This window comes from Vipera ursinii (genome assembly GCF_947247035.1).
Source record: "Vipera ursinii genome assembly, contig: scaffold_116, whole genome shotgun sequence".
Classification (NCBI taxonomy): Eukaryota; Metazoa; Chordata; class Lepidosauria; order Squamata; family Viperidae; genus Vipera; species Vipera ursinii.
The window spans coordinates 48,904-61,623 of NW_028148353.1; the positions used below are offsets into that span (position 1 = coordinate 48,904).

Below are 12,720 nucleotides of genomic sequence, written 5' to 3' on the forward strand. Positions count from 1 at the left end.
GGGGGCTTCTTGCAAACGTTTCAGGGCCCAGCTCGGAGGCGTCCCCCGGGCTGCCGAAGGAAGCGCTCCCCCCGGGCGGGGAGAAGGGCCGCCCGCCTTCCCCACGGAGCCCACTCTCTCCTTTGCAGCCCGCCCGGCCGGTCCGCGGCGCTCGAGGCGGCCACGCGCCCGCCTGGCCACAGTTGGAGCCCTTGGCGCCCTCCCATTGGCTGCGCCTCCCGCCCTCGGCCCCGCCCCGGCCCGCCCTCCCCCCTTCCCGTAGACCAATCGAAGAGCGCCGGCAGAGGGGTGGGGCGCCGACCTCTTTGTGGCGGCGACCAATGGGCGGCGAGGGGCGGGGCCTTGCGGAGGCCGCCCGGAGTCCCGCGCCAGCCGGGCGGGAGAAGCGGGAGGTTCGGTAGAGGCGGCCGAGGCGGTCCCGGTCCCGGCGGGGGAGGCTTCGCCCGCGCTGTAAGCGAGGTGAGCGGAGCCTCCGCAGGGCGGGCCGGCTTCTCTTCCTTCCTTCCTCCCTCCCCGGCAGCCCCTGAGCGGGGGACTCCAAGTCCCATCGCTCCCAGCCGCCCCGGGGGGTGGGGGCTCCGGAGAGCGGGCCGTTGGGGTGGAGGGTTCCTGGCTGCAAACCCCCGGGCTGTCTCTCTCTTCCCCTTCTTTGTTCCGCTTGCTTCCCCGTCCAGGGATCACCGCGTGGTGCGCCGTCCTTCCTCCTTTCCCGCCTCCGCCCTCAATGCAGCTGGCTTTCTCCGCAGGGTCGCCGCGGCCCGGATTGAGGAAGGACGGTGCGGGGGTGGGGTGGCATCCCGGCTGCCCCTCGCGCCTCTTGGCCCCGGTCTGCAAAAAGCCTCCCGCCCTCCTTTTGCAACCGGGCGCCCGCGGCTTTCGGGGTGGGGGGGAGGGGGAGGCAAAGCCCTTGGGATCTCTGCCTGGCTGGGGGGGGGTAAAGCTGCATTAATGGGGAGGGGCTTTTTCTTGCTTCCCCCCCCAGCTGGCTGCTCTCTTGCAACCTGAACTCGCAGCTGCCCCCCCATAAAAGAGGGGGAGCCCTTCCCCTCTTCTCTTCCCCCCCTCCCACCAAAGCTTGGTGCATTGATGCAGAGCGGGGGGGGGGGCAGGGTCGTTTTGGACGCTGCTCCCCCACCCGCAGCCTCCCCACCCCTTGTGTTTCAGTACTTTTTTCATATATTAAATTTAGGTACAGCTGGGAGGCTTGACTGAATGGTTGGCAATGCATTTGATTGATTTTGCGTTGTGTGTGTGTCTGTGTGTGTGTGTGTGTATGAAGGCACTGTGAAAACCCCAAAGCCCCCTCCCTCCTTTTAACACTGTGCAGCCTCTTGGCGCCAGGATGAGGGGCCTCGCTCCTCCGGATGCCCGTGGAGGATCAGGGCTGTCTTCCGCAGAGCTTGTACTACAACATCCATCTTGCCCTGCCAGCATGGGCCGGGACTGCCCTGGCCCAGGGTGATGGGCGTGGGGGTAGCTCAAATGGGTGTCTGAACGGAAGCTCTGGTTGGACCTTAGCTAAAACTGGCGGAGGGGGGCTATATAGGGAGGTTTGGTGGTTTAGTTCGTTATGTCCTGTGTTTTTTTTTTTTTAAATTTTAATAAATAACTCATAAAGCAGCAAACGTACGCAATACCCGTTCCTCCTCCAATTTTCCCCATAACAACAACCCTGTGAGGTGGGGTGGGCTGAGAGAGAGGGACTGGCCCAAAACCATCCAGTCGGTTTTCCTGCCTAAAGTGGAACTAGAACTCACCGGCACCTGGTTTCTAGCGTGCGCCAGATTAGCCAGTGGTGGGCCGTAATTGCTCCAGGGACCTCGTCAAAAGGTATTTTCCAGTTTCCCAGTCTCTGCTGGCGACTGGGCCAAGGTCATCCAGTTGCCGTGCCTGCCTAAGGAGAACCACAACTGGGTCTCCCCGCGCCTAGTTCGGCTCCTTCACCGGGGCACCCCGTTGGGGGTACAACCCTCCCTTCCGTAAGCGACGTGCTTCGTTAAGCTTCCGAGTAACGTCTGGATGGATCCAGAATGTGAGAATGGTGTGGCTCTGCTGGATCAGGATGAGGCCCGTTTGGGAGCAGCGCTGGGCTTTCTGGCAGGGATCAACCAGGACGTCTCTGGAGCTTCTAAGCGGGAGCTGGCGACGTTTTGTTTTATGTCAAGTCATGTCATTTCATTATTTTACTTTATTTGTTTTGTTTTATTATATTATTCTGTTCTATTTTCTGTTTATTTTATTTTATTATATTCTATTTTCTGTTTATTTTATTTTACTATTTCATTTCTTTATTTTATTTCATTTTCAATCAATCAGAATAGAGCCGGAAGGGACCTCGGAGGTCTTCTAGTCCAACCCCCTTGCGCATTTCAGACAAGGGGCAGTCCAGTCTTTCCTTAAAAACCTCAGGGATGGAGCGCCAACTGCTTCTGAAGGCAAACTCTTCCACTACTTAATTGTTAAAATAGCATTTTTTGTTTTGTTTTATTATTTTATTTTATTTATTATTTTATTTTATTTATTATTTCATTTCATCTCATTCAATTTACATGCCACCCCCTCACCCTCAAGCGACTCCGAGCGCCATTTCCTTTGCAGTTCGACATCTGGAGGAGGGCTACCCCCATCCTGGGATCTTCAAAACCAAGAGCCCCCCCCCTACGCCCCCTCCCACGAAAGTAGCCAGGTCCCTGGGAAAGCCCTGCAGTGGCGGCCACTGCCTTGTCCTGTGGGGATGAGTTCCCCTGGTGAATTGTACACCGCAAGGAAGCGCTTCCTTCTCACAGTCTCTTCCTGTTGGCTGGTCTCGACATTTCTCCCAGCCGCTTTCTCCAGGCCGGGCCTCGTTTGTAGGACCTCAAGGGTGCCCTTGCTCTCCCTCCCTTTTCCAAAGCTCGCCCAGTGCCTGAGAAGAAGACCATCTTTGTCCCCAGAGTTGGAATGTTCTTCTGCCCTGGAGGACAAATGAGTAGAGCAGGGATAGGCAACCTTGGCCCTTTTATGACTGGTGGACTTCAACTCCCAGAATTCCTGAGCCAGCCAAGCTGAGGGGGAAGGGAGAGGTTTCCAAGCTGAGCCAGGCTGGCTCAGGAATTCTGGGAGTTGAAGTCCACCAGTCATAAAAGAACCAAGGTTGCCTACCCCTGGCCTAGGCCTAGGCCACTTTATGACTGGTGGACTTCAACTCCCAGAATTCCTGAGCCAGCCACGCTGAGGGGAAAGGGAGAGGTTTCCAAGCTGAGCCATGGCTGGCTCAGGAATTCTGGGAGTTGAAGTCCACCAGTCATAAAAGAACCAAGGTTGCCTACCCCTGGCCTAGGCCTAGGCCACTTTATGACTGGTGGACTTCAACTCCCAGAATTCCTGAGCCAGCCACGCTGAGGGGAAAGGGAGAGGTTTCCAAGCTGGCTCAGGAATTCTGGGAGTTGAAGTCCACCAGTCATAAAAGAGCCAAGGTTGCCTATCCCTGGACTACAGACACCTGTGGACGTACGGCCATAGACTGGGCCTCTCTGGAGACCGTCCCGTGGGACCTTCGTGGAACAGAAGACGTGGCCTGGGAAAACACGTGCCCCAAATACGCCACGTTTCCCAAAACGGCAAGAAAGCAGACGGGGGTTTGTCACGCAGGGGTTGTGTGGCCTGCTTCCACACACAACAGGCAGAGAAGACAACAGCAGGTGGTGATGTCTGCTTACCCCTTTATACGTTAATGTCTTCAGAGGTTCTCCATCATCCAGCTCATAGTTGTCCCAAAGGCGGGGTTTTTTTCTCCTTTGAAAACGTTCTGCTTCTGGTCCACGAAGTTCTGGAGAAGCTTCTTGGATGAGAAGCGGAAAGTTTCCAAAGTGGGGTGGGAGGCCAACCCCAAGAAGGTCCGGTTGCCTTCGGGAACGTTTACATATTAGATTTTTATTCTATTTTTGTTGTAACTCCGTTCTTCTTCTGAAATTGTAAGGGTGAGATGCATCCAGGGCACTCTTTGTCTGGCAAGGCACGAAGACAGAATAACAGAGTTGGAAGGGGCCTTGAAGGTCTTCTAGTCCAACCCCCTGCTCAGGCAGGAGAACCCATACCATTTCAGACAAACGCTGGTCCAACCTCTTCTTAAAAGCCTCCAGTGATGGAGCGCCCACAACTTCCGGTGGCAAGCTGTTCCACTGGTTAATTGTTCTAATAGTGAGGAAGTTTCTCCTTAGTTTCAGGTTGCTTCTCTCCTTCATCTTGAGTTCGCGATTCACCAGTTCCCTTCATCAGCTTCGGCTCGTTCTTCTTGGGGAAGAAGCCCCACAATCCCTCCCCCATTACAGCACCTGCTGGGACCCCCCCACACACACACCGAGGCTCCCTTGCCCCCCATTTCCCTTTCGCCTCCCTGCCAGTAGTGAGGGGCTGCCGTGGGCAAGCAAGGAAGGGGGTACATTGATGCTGGCGGGGCCCAGTTCTGGCCAGTTGTTCACCTTGCTTGACCATTTGAGGACGGGTCCGCAGAAGTCCTTGGGACACAGCAACCATCATAAATAGGAGTCAGTTGCCAAGCATCTCAAACGGGGCTGGCAGAACGCGCCCTTCTGGATCCCGTATGGAGATCGCAGGCTCCCTCCTGAGCACCACCCTGGACCAAGGTGGGCACATCGGCATTTCCGAGGGGTGGATGGTCGGGGGGGGGGTTTCAAATGTCGTGAATTGGGGAGGGTGTTTGAGAGTCTCCCGGCTGGGAGAGCCTTTGTCAGGGCTGGCTAGTTTCCCTCCCTCCCTTCCTTCCTTCCTTCCTTCCTTCCTTCCTTCCTTCCTGTTGTGATTCAGGGTCAGCCTGTGGGTTCGGCAGTTGGGTCGGACGACTCAGAGGAGGAGGAGGGGGGTGTTGAAGAGCTTGCTGATGATGGCCTTGAGGCTCCGCAGAGCCCTCAGCCAGGCCCCTCCCACCTGGTCACGACGGAGACCCAGCTGTGTGAGCCTGACAGTGTGGATGAAGATGACCCACAGCTGGCCCTGTTCAAGGACGCCCGACGCAGGAGGCAGTCAATCAGGAGTAAACAGAGGAAGGCAATGGGGCACCTCGGAAGGAGGCAGAGAGAAGCCACGCCCTGAACTGTATAAAAGGGGAATGCGTGGGAGGGCTGGTTTGCTGAAGGCAACCGCTTGATTAGTTCCTGTTTCATAGCTCCTGTTTCATGGTTGGTGTCTTGTCTTGCTCTGTTTTATGTTAATAAATTTGGCAGGCTTAATTCCAGCCTCTTGCCGTTTGTAAAGGGGTTGTCCCTGCCTTTTCTGCAGGGCCGGTAGCAGGCTGGTACAGAACACTTCCTTCCTTCCTTCCCTTTCTCCTATTATTCCTCCCTCCTTCCTTCTACCCACTCTCTCTCCTTCCCTCCCTCACTTTCTCTTATCCCCCCCTCCCCTCATTTTTCTTCCTTCTTTCCTCCCTCCCTCCCTCCCTCCCAATTCTTTCCTTCCTTCCTTCCATCCACCCCTCCAAAACCATTCCCAAGAAACTTCAGGTTGGACGCACTATAAACCTGTGGCTTATCTTTTTTCCAAACGTCCTTTCTTTATTGCAAAGTCCTCAGCCGTTTGGATCATCCGTCAGGTTAATTCGCCCTTTTACCGTATTTAGTTTTTGTTGGATTGATACAAACCAAAGATGCAGTCATTTGTGGCCACCGAATTGCTCGCTGGGACCGAAATGGGGATTTACCGTATATACTTGAGTATAAGCCGAATTTTTCAGCCCACTTTTTGGGCTGAAAAATTCCACTTCGGCTTATACTCCAGTCAACAAAAAAAACTTACCGAGGACTTGTGCGCGACCGAGGCTTTGGTGCTTCCGGGATTGCGCGCACCTCTCCCAAGCAGCCGCCGTCCGGAGACCTGCCGAAGTTTGGGGAGGTTTGGGGAGGTGCGCGCGCACCTCCCCAAACCTCCCCAAATGTCGGCAGGTCTCCGGATCTCCGTGCCTTGCCTGCCTGCTTCTTTCCGCTGCGGAAAGAAGCAGGCAGGCAGGTCACGGAGATCCGGAGACCTGCTGATGTTTGGGGAGGTTTGGGCACCTCCCCAAACCTCCCCAAACGTCGGCAGGTCTCGGGATCTCCGTGCCTTGCCTGCCTGCTTCTTTCCGCAGCGGAAAGAAGCAGGCAGGCAAGGCACGGAGATCCCGAGACCTGCCGACGTTTGGGGAGGTTTGGGGAGGAGATCCGGAGACCTGCCGACGTTTGGGGAGGTTTGGGGAGGTGCCCAAACCTCCCCAAACGTCAGCAGGTCTCCGGATCTCCGTGACCTGCCTGCCTGCTTCTTTCCGCAGCGGAAAGAAGCAGGCAGGCAAGGCACGGAGATCCGGAGACCTGCCGACGTTTGGGGAAGTTTGGGGAGGTGCCCAAACCTCCCCAAACGTCAGCAGGTCTCCGGATCTCCTCCCCAAACCTCCCCAAACGTCGGCAGGTCTCCGGATCTCCGTGCCTTGCCTGCCTGCTTCTTTCCGCTGCGGAACAAAGCAGCCTGAACGAAGCAGGCTGCTTCTTTCCACTGCGGAAAGAAGCAGCCTTCTTTCCGCAGCGGAAAGAAGCAGCCTGCCTGCTTCTTTCCGCTGCGGAACGAAGCAGCCTGAACGAAGCAGGCTGCTTCTTTCCACTGCGGAAAGAAGCAGCCTTCTTTCCGCAGCGGAAAGAAGCAGCCTGCCTGCTTCTTTCCGCTGCGGAACGAAGCAGCCTGAACGAAGCAGGCTGCTTCTTTCTGCTGCGGAAAGAAGCAGCCTTCTTTCCGCAGCGGAAAGAAGCAGCCTGCCTGCTTCTTTCCGCTGCGGAACGAAGCAGGCTGCTTCTTTCCGCTGCGGAACGAAGCAGCCTGAACGAAGCAGGCTGCTTCTTTCCACTGCGGAAAGAAGCAGCCTTCTTTCCGCAGCGGAAAGAAGCAGCCTGCCTGCTTCTTTCCGCTGCGGAACGAAGCAGCCTGAACGAAGCAGGCTGCTTCTTTCCACTGCGGAACGAAGCAGCCTTCTTTCCGCAGCGGAAAGAAGCAGCCTGCCTGCTTCTTTCCGCTGCGGAACGAAGCAGCCTGAACGAAGCAGGCTGCTTCTTTCTGCTGCGGAAAGAAGCAGCCTTCTTTCCGCAGCGGAAAGAAGCAGCCTGCCTGCTTCTTTCCGCTGCGGAACGAAGCAGCCTGCCTGCTTCTTTCCGCTGCGGAACGAAGCAGCCTGAACGAAGCAGGCTGCTTCTTTCCACTGCGGAAAGAAGCAGCCTTCTTTCCGCAGCGGAAAGAAGCAGCCTGCCTGCTTCTTTCCGCTGCGGAACGAAGCAGCCTGAACGAAGCAGGCTGCTTCTTTCCACTGCGGAAAGAAGCAGCCTTCTTTCCACAGCGGAACGAAGCAGCCTGCCTGCTTCTTTCCGCTGCGGAACGAAACAGCCTGAACGAAGCAGGCTGCTTCTTTCCACTGCGGAAAGAAGCAGCCTTCTTTCCGCAGCGGAAAGAAGCAGCCTGCCTGCTTCTTTCCGCTGCGGAACGAAGCAGCCTGAACGAAGCAGGCTGCTTCTTTCCACTGCGGAAAGAAGCAGCCTTCTTTCCGCAGCGGAAAGAAGCAGCCTGCCTGCTTCTTTCCGCTGCGGAACGAAGCAGCCTGAACGAAGCAGGCTGCTTCTTTCCGCTGTGGAAAGAAGCAGCCTTCTTTCCGCAGCGGAAAGAAGCAGCCTGCCTGCTTCTTTCCGCTGCGGAACGAAGCAGCCTGCCTGCTTCTTTCCGCTGCGGAACGAAGCAGCCTGAACGAAGCAGGCTGCTTCTTTCCACTGCGGAAAGAAGCAGCCTTCTTTCCGCAGCGGAACGAAGCAGCCTGCCTGCTTCTTTCCGCTGCGGAACGAAACAGCCTGAACGAAGCAGGCTGCTTCTTTCCACTGCGGAAAGAAGCAGCCTTCTTTCCGCAGCGGAAAGAAGCAGCCTGCCTGCTTCTTTCCGCTGCGGAACGAAGCAGCCTGAACGAAGCAGGCTGCTTCTTTCCACTGCGGAAAGAAGCAGCCTTCTTTCCGCAGCGGAAAGAAGCAGCCTGCCTGCTTCTTTCCGCTGCGGAACGAAGCAGCCTGAACGAAGCAGGCTGCTTCTTTCCGCTGTGGAAAGAAGCAGCCTTCTTTCCGCAGCGGAAAGAAGCAGCCTGCCTGCTTCTTTCCGCTGCGGAACGAAGCAGCCTGCCTGCTTCTTTCCGCTGCGGAACGAAGCAGCCTGAACGAAGCAGGCTGCTTCTTTCCGCTGCGGAAAGAAGCAGCCTTCTTTCCGCAGCGGAAAGAAGCAGCCTGCCTGCTTCTTTCCGCTGCGGAACGAAGCAGCCTGCCTGCTTCTTTCCGCTGCGGAACGAAGCAGCCTGAACGAAGCAGGCTGCTTCTTTCCACTGCGGAAAGAAGCAGCCTTCTTTCCGCAGCGGAAAGAAGCAGCCTGCCTGCTTCTTTCCGCTGCGGAATGAAGCAGCCTGAACGAAGCAGGCTGCTTCTTTCCGCTGCGGAACGAAGCAGCCTGCCTGCTTCTTTCCGCTGCGGAACGAAGCAGCCTGCCTGCTTCTTTCCGCTGCGGAACGAAGCAGCCTGAACGAAGCAGGCTGCTTCTTTCCACTGCGGAAAGAAGCAGCCTTCTTTCCGCAGCGGAAAGAAGCAGCCTGCCTGCTTCTTTCCGCTGCGGAATGAAGCAGCCTGAACGAAGCAGGCTGCTTCTTTCCGCTGCGGAACGAAGCAGCCTGCCTGCTTCTTTCCGCTGCGGAACGAAGCAGCCGGCGGCGGAGGCTTGCAGAACGGCGGATCGGCTTATACTCAAGTCACCAACTTTTTCCAGTTTTTGGGGGTGAAATTGGGGGTCTCGGCTTATACTCGAGTCGGCTTATACTCAAGTATATACGGTATTTATTATTATTTATTTATTTTTTGCACACAATTCAGAGATATTCTTGCACTTCTTCAGAGATATTTTTGCTTCGTGCAGGTAATGATAATTTAGACAAACCCGGCCTGGTTTACTTACCTTTAAGAAATGTCTAAGATTTCTGCTTACTTGAAAGATCATTCACAGGAAAGATATATCTCAGTTTGGAGGAGATGGATAGATTATATTCAGAACAAATATGGGACTAAAAAGTTCCATTTAGCTTATGAGTAGATCTTAGTGGGATATTGTTATTGGTACTTTGATTGCAGTTATGTTAAAGGGGAGTTAAAGCACATTATGAATTTGGTTAATTGTATATTTGCATATCAAGGGACGCGGTGGCTCAGTGGGTTAGGACGCTGAGCTTGTCGATCAGAGGGTCGGCAGTTTGGCGGGTTGAATCCCGAGCGCCTGTTACTCGTCCCAGCTTCTGCCAACCTAGCAGTTCGAAAGCACGTAAAAATGCAAGTAGAAAAATAGGGACCGCTACGGTGGGAAGGTAACAGCGTTCCGTGCGCCTTTGGCGTCTAGTCATGCCGGCCACATGACCACGGAGACGTCCTCGGACAAGCGCTGGCTCTTTGGCTTTGAAACGGAGATGAGCACCGGCCCCTAGAGTGGGAAACGACTAGCACGCGTGTGCGGGGGAACCTTTACCTTTATATTTGCATAATTTTTATTTAGAATATAATTATTATAACTATAATCCTGTATTTAGCTCTGGGAAGTGGGTGGGTTTGGGGTGGGGGGGATTTGGGGATATATTGTAAAATCTTGTTTTTGTAAAACTCTTTAATAAAAAAAAGAGACTCCTTTCAGCCGTGCAGCCCAGGTGCAAAATCCGTCACTTTTCCCACCGTTCCTTTTTTTTTTTTTTTTTGCGGCTGGATCTCTTTATAAAAACGATGGCGCTTTAAACCTGTTTTTAGCCAGCTTCTTTCTTGGCAGGCAGCTGGCTTTGAAAGCTTGCCAGCCGGCGCTGATCTTGGCTTCTGAAAGTGACAGCCTCCCGCTGTGGCAGGCCAAACTGAACACCGGGGGCTGGGTTTGTTAGAAGTACAAAGCTGCGAAGCTTGGAAAACGGGGATGTGGGAAGTGGGACAAAGAGTGCAAAGGTTCCTCGTCTGGATTGGGACGTTCACACGGACGGGAAACTCTGCCTGCCGAAAGGACCCCGAGCCCCAAACCAACAAGATTTTTTATTTTAATTCCATTTATATCCCACCCTTCTCCGAAGACTCAGGGCGGCTTACAAGCTTAGCAGTAGCCTTCATTCTATGTATATGCCTGCTTATTATTAGGGCTTTCACACACACCCCAAGCGGCATTATTACAAAGTCAGCTTATTGCCCCCAACAATATGGGTCCTCATTTCCCCTCCCTATGGCTCTTCTTCCATCTTAGACCTGCTTTGGGTTGATTCCGACAAGTGAGAACAATTAGCCAGGGGAACAGCTTGCCTCCAGAAGTTGTGGTTGCTCCGACACTGGAGGTTTGGATGGACAGCCACTTGTCTGAAATTGTACAGGTAGCCCTTGACCACAATTGAGCCAAAACAAACTCGAGAGCACCAAGGATCCTCCTCCTCCTCCTCCTCCTCCTCTGCAAACTCCGTTCTAGTCCTGATGGTGTTACCTGGTTGGGTAAAGAAACATCCGCAAGAAAATAAACCCAGCTCAGAGAGCACCAAGGATCCTCCAGTCGTCGCTCTCCTCCTCCTCCTCCTCCTCAACCCTAACCCTTCAGCAGAGTTTATGGAAGAATTTAGCATATCTGTCTGTCTGTCTGTCAACTGTCTTTCATCTAGCTATCATCTAGCTCGGAGGTTCCCACGACCAGGCTCACCCCCCCCCCACCACTTGCGCTAGCGTCGTGGGAATCACGCGGGCGCTAGCATTGCCATGAGTGCACCCACCCAGTCGCGCTAGCCTTGCGGCGGCGTGCCGGTGCTAGCGATGCACAAACATCGTGCTTGCGCTGGCGTCGCGGCCAGCGCGCCCACTCCCCACTCGCAGTAGCATTGAGGGCATCACGCGGGCTCTGGTGTCACCCAAGTGCTGCGCGGGCGCTCGTGGCCCTGTTTACATCGTGCGGCTCAAGGTCGGCTCCGCCTCCCGTCCTTCCGAGGTCGGTAAAATGAGGACCCCGATTGTTGTGGGCCTGAAGGGGTATTTGGGTTTTTAATTGGTTTTATTATTTCACTATTGTTATATTTTAATTTGGGCATGGTTTAATTTTCTTTTAATTTTTGTATACTTATTTATATATGCCCTGTGAACCGCCCTGAGTCCCTAGGGAGAAGGGCGGTATAGAAATCCAATAAAGATAAAGATAAAGATAAATAGGCTGACTCTGTAAAACCGCTTAGAGAGGGCTGCAAAGCACTGGGAAGCGGTAGATAAGTCTTAAGGGCTGTTACACCCTTCCTTCCTTCCTTCCTTCTTCCCTTTTTCCTTCCTTCTTTCCTTCCTTCCTTCCTTCCTTCTTCACTCACTTCTTCCTTTTTTCTTTTCTTCTTTCCTTCCTCCCTCCCTTCCTCATTCATTTTTTCCTTTTTTTCTTTCCTTCCTTTCTAATCACTTTTTCCTTCCTTCCTTCCTTCCCTCCTTCCCTCACTTCTTTCTTCTTCTCTTCCTCCCTCCCTCCCTCCCTCATTCATTTTTTTCCTTTTTTCTTTCCTCCATCCATCCATCCATCCATCGTGGTATAATGGTTAGGATGCAGCATTGCAGGCTAATTCTACCCACAGCCAGCAGTTCGATCCTGAACAGCTCAAGGCCGACTCAGCCTTCCTTCCTTCCAAAGTAAAGTAAAAATGAGGACCCAGATTGTTGGGTGGGGGGGGCAATATGCTGACTCTGTAAACCGCTTAGAGGGGGCTGAAAAAGCCCCTATATAAGTCAAAGGGTTAATTGCTATCTTCTGCCAGGATGCGTTGTGCTGGGATAGTTGTGTCTACAGTGCACCCAACACCCCTGGAGACCATTTTTATTACCTATATTTCTTCTCGTGTAACAACTAACACAATATATTTCAATTGTGCCCTTAACCCCCTCCAAAACAGCATATATTCTTGAGCAGGTTTATTCCCTTTGCCTTCCACCAAGACTGTTTTTATAAAATCACCCCATATTTCATTATAATTATTTACTTTAATCATCCTTTTTTTAAAAAAATAATAATTTCGGTTGTTAAGTTATCTTTTTTTTTTATTCCATTTATATCCCGCCCTTCTCCGAAGACTCAGGGCGGCTTACAAGCTTAGCAGTAGCCTTCATTCTATGTATATGCCTGCTTATTAGGGCTTTCACACACACCCCAAGCGGCATTATTACAAAGTCAGCTTAATTGCCCCCAACAATCTGGGTCCTCATTTTACCTACCTGGGAAGGATGGAAGGCTGAGTCAACCTTGAGCCTGGTGGGACTCGAACCTGCACTAATGGCAGGCAGCTGGTGTTTCTTAAGGAGGCATTAGCCCACTGCTCCACCAAGGCTCTGCCATTGTACCTGTATTTCCTATCAGGAGAAGCCCAGACGTAGCCGAGGGCGTATTGAATGCCTTGCAAAACTTGCTTATTCTATTGTTCGGTAAAACAACAATCCTTTTTTAATCATTTTTCTCCCTTCTCTCGGCCGAGCCGAGCAGTGGGGCTGCCGCCGTAGCTCCTGGCGTGGTTCAGCAACGACAAGAAGCTGCGTTCGTTTTTCAAAAGTCCAAGTTAGCAACCGGAAATTTGGGCCGTAATTCGAGGACTGTCGTGTTTTGAATAACGGGGTCCTTGAAAAGCAGCCTGAAGCTGAAACGCAGGGACCCGGCTATCATCCA

General features: G+C 53.5%; 1 protein-coding gene across 3 annotated transcripts in view; it reads left to right on the forward strand.

Moving 5' to 3' along the window:
• Positions 1–355: 355 nt before the first annotated feature.
• Positions 356–12,720, forward strand: part of ADISSP (adipose secreted signaling protein) — a 32,014-nt gene continuing 19,649 nt past the window's right edge. Inside the window, exon 1 of one of the 3 annotated variants that reach the window (XM_083380153.1) lies at positions 356–459. The gene's annotated coding sequence lies outside the window, so the exon portion shown is untranslated. The remainder of the gene's footprint in view (positions 460–12,720) is intronic. The other 2 variants (XM_083380154.1, XM_083380155.1) reach the window with 2 other exon arrangements.